This window comes from Pyrus communis, chromosome 17 (assembly GCF_041283825.1).
Source record: "Pyrus communis isolate YQ-2024b chromosome 17, ASM4128382v1, whole genome shotgun sequence".
NCBI classification, from domain to species: Eukaryota; Viridiplantae; Streptophyta; class Magnoliopsida; order Rosales; family Rosaceae; genus Pyrus; species Pyrus communis.
In genome coordinates this window covers 25466709-25475550 of record NC_142581.1, presented here as the reverse complement: position 1 = coordinate 25475550, position 8842 = coordinate 25466709, and the positions used below count along the sequence as shown (strand labels likewise).

The following is an 8842-nucleotide window of genomic DNA, read 5'->3' as shown; positions in this document are numbered from 1 at the left end:
GTGAATCTAATGTTTTGATGTGATACGCATTGTACGAAACTAGTTTTAACGATCCAACCGTCAAAGTTGTTTGTATATGCTTCGAGATCGTGTACACCAAAAATTGCAAAAAACAAACATTCAGAGATCAAGTAACGAGACAAAACTTTTCGACGGTTATAAATGAAAAATCACGATTTAACGGTTATTTTAACTTTGCTTTTGATGATTTTTTACAGCTACACTCATTGACCTTATATAAATACAATGAATGAATTCGATCTTCAATTTAAAATATTTACACTAGTGGATACCACAAAATCTTATGTTATACTTGATGAAAGTATAAATAAACTCTCAAGTGTTAGTGAATCTATCGTTTTGATGGGATATGCAGCTTAGAAACTAATTTCAACGATCCAACCGTCAAACTTGTTTATATATGCTTCAAGATCGCATACGCCAAAAATTGCAAAAAACAAACATTCTGAGATCAAGTAATAAGACAAAACTTTTCGACGGTTATAAACGAAAAATCACGATTTAACGGTTATTTTAACTCCGATTTTGATGATTTTTTACAGCTACACTCCTTGACCCTAAACAAATACAATGAATGAATTCGATCTTCTATTTAAAATATTTACACTAGTAGATACCACAAAATCTTATGTTATACTTGATGAAAGTGTAAATAAACTCTTAAGTGTTAGTGAATCTATCGTTTTGATGTGATACACATCCTACGAAACTAATTTCAACGATCCAACCGTCAAACTTGTTTATATATGCTTCGAGATCGCATACGCCAAAAATTGCAAAAAACAAACATTCAGAGATCAAGTAACGAGACAAATATATGAACGTATACATAAATTAACAAATTGGAAATGGAAGTTTAAAAGATGAGTTAGTGTTTATATGTATCTCAACTCTCAATCATGAGGAAGTAGAACTATGTGCCTTATGGTTGCATAGTATTTCGAACAACCTACTGCTCTATATTTGAGACTACTTTAGACCAGAGCACCAAATAATAATTATGCTCAGGAATGGGAAAATGATGAATGTGTGTTTGACCTCTTTTATGACACCAGAATTGCAGAAGAATTACAGTACCAATAATCATCCAGTAAATGGTTTACCTCCAGAGTTCGAATCTTTGTTGCCACTTCAAAGTAGCATTCGAAAAAACTGCTTGTAACAATTAGCCACTAAATGGCCTTCTCTCCACACTGCCCTGAAAATGACATATACAAGACACTTGTGTAAAATTTAATTGTTCTTATGTACTGCAGAAACATGACATTATCAAAAAAATATTAGACCCCATGGAAATGTGATAGAATCAAGGCCATATGTTATTGGTGCACCGAAGGTGTTTGAACTACCATACGTCTCGGGTTTACAATTGAGTATTATATGATTAGTTTGAAAATTTTCTAATTTATTCAGTTTATAATTGGCCATAAATAAATAAGAGTTTATAATGTGCGTAGAAATCACTTTCCAAAAATATAACGTATGCATAAGATTCTTGTAGCGCCTTTGGTTGCTAGAGTTCAAACTTCTCCAGTCGTCATATGTATTTGTCCAATGTTCAATCCGGGTTAAGCAATTATATTTGCATTCAAATTTAAATTCGTTGGTTTTGTCCAATCAACTCTCATATCTTTTCCCACCACAACACTAACACTTGCAAATAGCAACATATATAGCAAAAATCAACAACAATGTTAGCTAGGTGATAATGTTTTAGCTCAACTTTCTGTATGTAAGCTAAAGAAGCTTCTAAGCCACACACGATTGATAATATATAATGTTACATGTTTCCTCCTTAAATTCATTTTTTCAGCATTTTTATTTAATATAAGAACACAATATTTGTATTAAGTTCATAGTTTTTATATGCATCAAATGAATGTCTATCTCATATACTATGACTACTTTCTGGTAGATAATTTCCTTAATTTTTGGTATTAATAGCATGGAAAGGATCCTAGAAATACTCATATGCTAAGAGCACTAGTAGAAACAAGGTTAGTAACACAATATTTTTCAAAGCACATTTACTAGTTAAAGTATTGTTGGAACTACCTGGTGTATAGAGAAAAAGAAAATCAACAAGATAGTTATCTCCCTTGATTTTACAATTTCAATTTCGTAAATGAATCACATGAAGGATCTACATATTATTAATTCAGTTTACATCATGTTTAAGAGCAAGGGAAGGATTGCAATCGAAAAAACATAAAGAATTAATATCAATTCAAACCTGATATGGTAGACGATTTTGAAGAGAGAGATGGAAGACGGAGGTAGCTGCTGCAACTGGGTTTGCAGTTTTTGCCTCCCAAACTAATCAAATTAAATAAAAAAAGTCGTTGACTTTGCGCGACGCAGGTGGGCATGCGTCGCGCAAAGATGTTTTGCGCGACGCAGGTGGTCATACGTCGCGCAAAACATCTTTGCGCGACGCATGCCCACCTGCGTCGCGCAAAGTCAATGAAAGAAGCGGTAAATCCTTTTTCGTTTGGCGCCAAAAGTTTGGCGACGAATGACGGCGTCGCGCAAAACTGCTTTGCGCGACGTATGTTCACCTATGTCGCGCAAAGGCGTTTTGAGCAACGCTTTCTTCGTCGCGCAAAGTGCCGTCGCGCAAAGTCCGTTTGCGCGACGTTTTGTGTTATACGTCGCGCAAACGGACTTTGCGCGACAAAATTTTCTCCGTCGCGCAAGATTTCGTCGCGCAAACATGTTTTTCTACTTTATATGCCACCATGAACATAATGATATAACTAGAGATATTACATATGTCTCCTTATATGTAAAGAGAAATTGCTTGCATGATACATTGACGTTATTTTACCTTATCTTAATCAAAACTATTGATTCTCTTAAATTATCTAAAAATCATTTAGAAAAATTCAGTGAACTTGAAGACTTTTAATCATCCATATAAATCAAACAAACTAACAATACAAATTATCATAAAAGTAATACTTTTTATCATAACTGTCAATTTTTTGATACCATAAATCATCTCTAGAAATCAATTATTTCATTTTTCAAACGTTATGAGCACAATGTATTCCAAATTGTTATATATATATCAAATCTCTATATGGATCCACACTTTATGGATTACAGTCACATGCTGCTCTACAACTGGCCTGCATATGGAATTAGAAGCTGCAAAAGGTAAACTAATTTCATATCCAATCAAAACTTTGTACTTTACGAGATTTAGTGCATTCGATAATCTTCTCTTCACCAGTCGAATGAATACCATTTGGATATAAAGGGGGTGGGACAGCATAGGACCCTTGTGGATATATCGGGTGTTTCGGATTGGATTCGATAATTCATTATATTCAAGCTGTGATGAAGAAGAAATGAAAATAATTGTGTAGCTACATTAAGGAAACTTATTTATTCCGATAACTCATTAGATTCGACTAGTTTCTTTCATCTCTAATGCCCTTCCAATCATCCACCTATATTTCTGCAAATTTTAAGGATTCATGTTTTTATCTATTTATTGTTTTCATCCGTATCCTATCAGGTAAAGCATGACTTACAGTTTTTAGATAGCAAGTTTTACTGCGGCATGTGCATCCTTGCCATGTTTTTACTGCAGCAGGTGCATGTTGGCCACTGGGCTTTCTCACTTCACTACTTCTTGTAGTTCTGCAAAAGTAATAATGGGAAGACTAAATTTGTAGATTAAATTTTAAAAATTAAAGGACATGAAAGTTAATGATTGATTTATTACTTAAACGTTGATAAATGTGTTCATTCCTATTGGTAATACATCATTTAATTTGCAAATTTAGTATCTCTAACATTACCTTTTCTACAAACTTGATCAAGTTGCATCCATAAATCGTGACAAAAAGTAAAAGATCTAAGAAAAAAATCTTCACCTTTAAGTTTAACTTTGGTAAATAAAGCTTCGGCTCTTCACCTTAACTTTCTTTGCAATAAAATACAAGAGATTATATTTATGTATCACAATTGTATCACCCAATACTTCAAAATTATATGCATTAACTAAACTAAAAAGAATTTATTTTTTTTGAAATGTCATATATTAGCTTACACCTTTTTGAAATGTCAAATAAACTTGGATATTTTTCAATTTGTCATATAAACTAAAATTTTAAGCAATTTGTCATATCAACTTTTAGAAATCATTAATTTGTTATCTCATTCTAACTCCGTTAAATTTTTCATTCAGAATAAGTTATATGCCTTATGTTCAAGGTTATTTCGGATGTTTGACCTCCTTTTCATTTCATTTCATTCCTCGCCATGAGCAGTAACTATATAAAAATGACAAGTTTGATATTACAACTATTTTAGAGGACAACTACACTTCAAGAACATGTGCATATGTTTTGAGGACTATACTGTTTGAGAGAAATTCAAGTAGGATTACGTCATGTCCTTATAGTAAGTTTCATTGTACGTGTTCTAATATATCAAACATAGCTGGGTTAATTATGCGCACATCCCCCGAGGTTTCTCAGGTTTTCATAGAACCCCTTCAGATTTTGAAAGTAACACGAACACCTCTGATGGTTTCTCAAATGTTATGCTGGATATAAATTTAGATTTATATTTACATATTTCGTCGAAGATGAATAACTTGTATTTTGCCATTGGAGAATTTTTCAGCAAAAGAAAAGATAGCAAAGGCAGTTTGCATCTCTTATTGGTGAACGCCCTTAAGTGGATGAGAAAGCCACAATGCTCTCTTTTATTGTGTCTTTCAAGTATCTAAAATTTGAAAATATAAGTTCTTGAATAATTAAACGGTGGTACTATCCACATACCCACTTTTAACTTTCATACACACTTTTTGTTAATTTTGTCCTTGAGTCTTGTTCAATTCATTCATTCCGATAGAAAATTTGAGAAGGGTGTATGAAAAGTAAAAAGAAGTGTGGATAGCACCACCCTAATTATATTGGTGCATTTTGCTCACCACTCTTAAGTGGTGGTAATACTCACCACCTTACTTATTACCATTGAATGAGTTTAATTAAATTTTGAGATTTATTTCACGAGTAATGTTATTCATACCATGTTTTTGTACCACATTTTCATACCACCTTAGGTGACATTTGATGTGGACAACCACATCATTTGAATTGATCAGATTTTTAAATTTAGTTCATTATTTAATAAACTAATAATTAAGAAAAACTAGTTAATTAAATGATGATTGTGGTATACGACGAGGAGTCTTTCTCCTTCCTTTCCTTGGGTTTTGCAAATTTTTCAAATGATGTGGATGTTCACATCAAATGCCACCTAAGATGGTATAGAAATGTGATATAAAAACATAGTATGAATAACATTACTCTTATTTCACCACCTCAATTGATCCACATGAAAAATGTAAACAGTAAACATTTCCTATGTGTGCGTGTGTAATGAAAAAATAAATCAAATAAAATTACCTTGACCCTTGGAGAGGGAATAAGTCGATCTTTATTCTCCAAACACAGAACTTTGGCGACACTAATTAAAAAGAAGTCGGTATCCATGATCTGTCACAAAGTCAAAGGTTTAAATTTGTTTGCACGTTTTCTTTTATATTTGGTTTAGGGTTTACACAGATACCTAGCTATAAATTAATATTCGTTAAAGATCGGATTCGTTTATCAGCTTTTATATTTTCGAAAGCAACTTCAAACTTCTCAGTATTCTATATAAACCCATGCAGTGAAGGTTGGTGTCAACTGGAAATTAGTCAAGTTTGATGAGATTGAGTTTTGGAGAAGGTTTCAATTCCCCTCAAGGGCTTCCAACATTCCATATATATCAGTACTATGATCGATCGACGTCGAGTACGTATGGGAATGTTGGTTGCCGGAGGGAACTTTGAAGCATTGCTTCTCCGCTTTTGCTGCTGACTCAGTGACTCTCTTCGTTTTCCAGTACAAACTCTAAACCCTAATAGACTTATTTCATAGACTTAGTTCATAATTACGTGTGATTTTTTTTTGTAATGAGTTCAATTTGCCCCTCTTTATATATAGTTTTTCTCTGCTGTTTTTCTCTCCCTCTAATTATAGTGGGAAGATTTGGGGGATTGGGTGGTCAATTTGGTGGTGGAGTCTGGAGCAGGTAAAAGACTGAAGTTGAAAGATATTACCACCAAGAAGGATCAAATGGTTTAGCTAGATCTTACACAGCCTTACAACAATTTTCTTATACGTTTTGACAAAATTAAGGTTGTATTTAGGACAGTGTGTGTGCAGAAGATTGCTCGACTTTGAAGGTCTGCTCGACTCCTGACTACTTCAGGTTAGTTATCAGTTTCGGATGCCATTAATAAATATATTTTCCCTTTTATTATTTCATTCCCAATTACACAATATATAGAATACATCAGTACGTACAAAGTTTAATTACAATTAAACGACCTGCAAAGCACAGCAAGACATGTCCAACACCATGCACTTTTATTCTTGACGCAATTTAGGAGATTATGGAGAGATTTGTGAAGTCGAGAGAATCTCGATAACAATACTAACACTTAATAAAGCTAATAACATCAAAATCTTCATGCTTGTGTGTATATCGATTTAAATAAACAAGGGTTTTCGGTTGTAGTTTTGACTCTGTCATGATATGTATTTCATACCTTATAGTTCTTAATTATTATCTTGAATCTGTCATGGTTTTTCGAGAAGAATGGTTTTGAACTGAAACATTCATTTAGAAAACACTTTTTTTCTTTTTTCTTGTTTTGATTTCAAAAGTTAATATCAAATCAACCATTCACATACATTGTATGAGTGGATTTAATATTGGTTTCTTCAAGATTGAATGTGTCTTGAAGAAATTAATTTTAATCTAAATCTATATAGTTGCATTTCATTATCATTCATTGTTTATATGAAGAATCTCAGTGCCGCATGATGAGTTTGAGTTGATAAATTGTTGAGCTTGTGATGAATGAACTGAGTTTTGATGAGAAGAAATCGCAGGTTGCACAGAGGTAATCAATTTGCTACTTAGATGGATCAAGGTAATTGAGCTTGATTGAGAAGTCCTCTATTGAATGTTTAATTTGTCTTAGTGGATTAATTGTCTATTTATATATGAAGGACCTATGGTTTTTACCCTTGTACTAAAAACTAATCACATGTCCTGTGTTGGATGTGTGTCCTAAAACTAATTACAGGGATCACAAACCACTAATTATAAGATTAATCAAATATAAATATAAGAAAGAGACTTGTTTCGTATATTCTGCACCATAGTTAACAGGCTTCTTATGTGTATTGCTTGGATCATTGAGTTGCTCATTAAGACGTGTAAATGTACAATGAGGTATCTCTAACTTTCAATAAGAAAATCAAATACTCTACGACAGTGATTTGGAAATGTTGGAGAAAATTTTGCAGAATGTGGGTTATATATGGTTATATGAAAAATGAAAAATGAGTTAATTACATATACACTCCTTAAGATTTCTCGGGTTTTCAGAAAACCCTATCATGTTTTGAAAGTAACACAAACAACCCCTGACGTTTCAAAATCATTTCACAAACCCCCTCCATGACAAGAAAACCCAACCAGATCGATGTGAAATAAGTGGTGAAAAAAAAAACTAAAAATCCCTTATGGCGTTAAAATAGTGTTTGACTACAAGTTTGGTTAGCCCTATGACTATCATATCAGACCAAAAAAAACAAAACAAAACCATTAATATCAAGCATATAAGGTTTTGTCGTAAATTTTTTTTCCTTTACCTTCTTGTGTTAAAATCAACAATCGCCAAAAAAACTGAAGAATTCTACGAGCAAACAATGTGGTATCAATCTCTTCTTCTATTCTTGTTTTTTTTGCTTATGCTGTAGAAAGAACGGATGAAGATCATGAGAACTCAAATACTGCTCAACAAAGTACAAATTGCAGTTACAGAACAAAACATAGATTGCTTGGTTCTACTTGTACGATGCGCAAGGCCATAGTTGTATGTAGAAGATAGTGACTCAAAGACTTGTATCCTCCAATTTCCTTTTAATTAGTACATATATAAAAGTAAATCAGCATTTACTTTTTAGTTTTTACAAATACAAAACCTCATGTTCATGCTTCGTGGACACTGCCCATATGATTTTCCGAATGTTCTGCGGAAAATTTAAATGAATTGCACAAAGTGATCAGCTTCGTAGCTAGTTAAATTATGGTTATCCTTTACCTAGGAAAAATGACCAGAGGCCAGAACGGAATCATCTTCCCAGTTAAAAATAAGTAAACAATTAAACTAGTTTTATATTTTTTTCGATTGTATTTGAAAATAACCTGCTCTTATTCTATGTCATAGAAAAATTCTCATGTATAAAACCAAAAAAACCCAGAAATCCAAGTTTTGGAAAAGCGATGGAACTTGTGATACAACCCAGAAACCTAGAAGAACATATCAATATAGTTTTAAGTGATTTTGAGTCATAAAAACACTTTTTTTTAATTGCTTCTTCAAGAGCATAAAAAGTTTAATAAGTACTTTCAGCAAAAACGCATTTACTACAAATGTTTTTTTGTAAAAAAAGTCAATTTCAAACTGGAGAGATTTTAGAAACCATATCTTTGGAGTCAATTTCAAAATGGATGACAAGGCTTCAATTTTTTTTCACAATGAACCATGAGGTTTTACACTCGTATTAGTTTATGTCTTTGTCAATTTGATTTGTTTTGAGTTCGTTTCTTCTTTGATATACCCTTGTATGTGTCATTAGAATAAGGAACTCATAGCCACTCTTTTTTCCCCACAAGGGTGTCCATTAATCATGCGTTGTAAAGGCCAAAACCTAATACACCTTAATTGTTAAGAGTGCTT

The 8842-nt window shown here is 32.7% G+C and overlaps 1 long non-coding RNA gene across 1 annotated transcript; it reads left to right on the top strand.

Moving 5' to 3' along the window:
• The first annotated feature begins 5745 nt into the window (after nucleotides 1-5745).
• On the top strand, nucleotides 5746-8083 carry LOC148689683 (uncharacterized). The gene is made up of 2 exons (XR_015958732.1): nucleotides 5746-6297; nucleotides 6898-8083. It is a non-coding gene; the product is annotated as an uncharacterized LOC148689683 (long non-coding RNA).
• The last annotated feature ends 759 nt before the right edge of the window (nucleotides 8084-8842 follow it).